The sequence below is a fragment of the Colobus angolensis genome, unplaced genomic scaffold (genome assembly GCF_000951035.1).
Source record: "Colobus angolensis palliatus isolate OR3802 unplaced genomic scaffold, Cang.pa_1.0 Scaffold799, whole genome shotgun sequence".
Classification (NCBI taxonomy): Eukaryota; Metazoa; Chordata; class Mammalia; order Primates; family Cercopithecidae; genus Colobus; species Colobus angolensis.
In genome coordinates this window covers 10,065-10,504 of record NW_012121809.1, presented here as the reverse complement: position 1 = coordinate 10,504, position 440 = coordinate 10,065, and the positions used below count along the sequence as shown (strand labels likewise).

The 440-nt window shown below is 45.5% G+C and overlaps 1 protein-coding gene across 1 annotated transcript in view; it reads right to left on the bottom strand.

Annotated features, from left to right (window-relative positions):
• LOC105502342 (ubiquitin carboxyl-terminal hydrolase 17-like protein 17) overlaps positions 1 to 440 on the bottom strand; it is a gene marked incomplete at both ends in the record, with an annotated part of 7,734 nt that overhangs the window by 7,015 nt on the left and 279 nt on the right. The gene's annotated exons all lie outside the window — the stretch shown is intronic.

Sequence of the window (440 nt, the reverse complement as noted above, 5' to 3'; positions counted from 1 at the left end):
GCATTGTGTGGTGGACTTGCAGTTAACACATTTCGTGCAAAATTCCATGCTGATGAAGGTAGATTTGTTTCCCAAACGAAGAGGGACAGAATTTGAGTGTTTCTTCAGGACTTTTGGCTTACTAGGAATAGAGATCATGGCTCTAGGGATTTTCTTATAATTTTTCAGATGAGAAAGAGAATAGAATTTAGGCCAGACGCCAAGGCCTCGAGGTGTACAGAACCATCCCCGGTCTCGGGACCCAAGGAATCAGGATTATTTTGGGGAGGACGGTGGAATGATGGGAGTGTGACCTTTGACCTCCTTTCTTTCCCTTTTCTTTTCATGGGTCTGGTGTGCTCTATCAGAAGACTTCCTCTTTCTGTGGGACAGAGTCCTGGAAGAAGAAATGAGCGCTGCTGAGAAAGATGCTCCACAAGGAGGAATGAGTCACCGTTTTC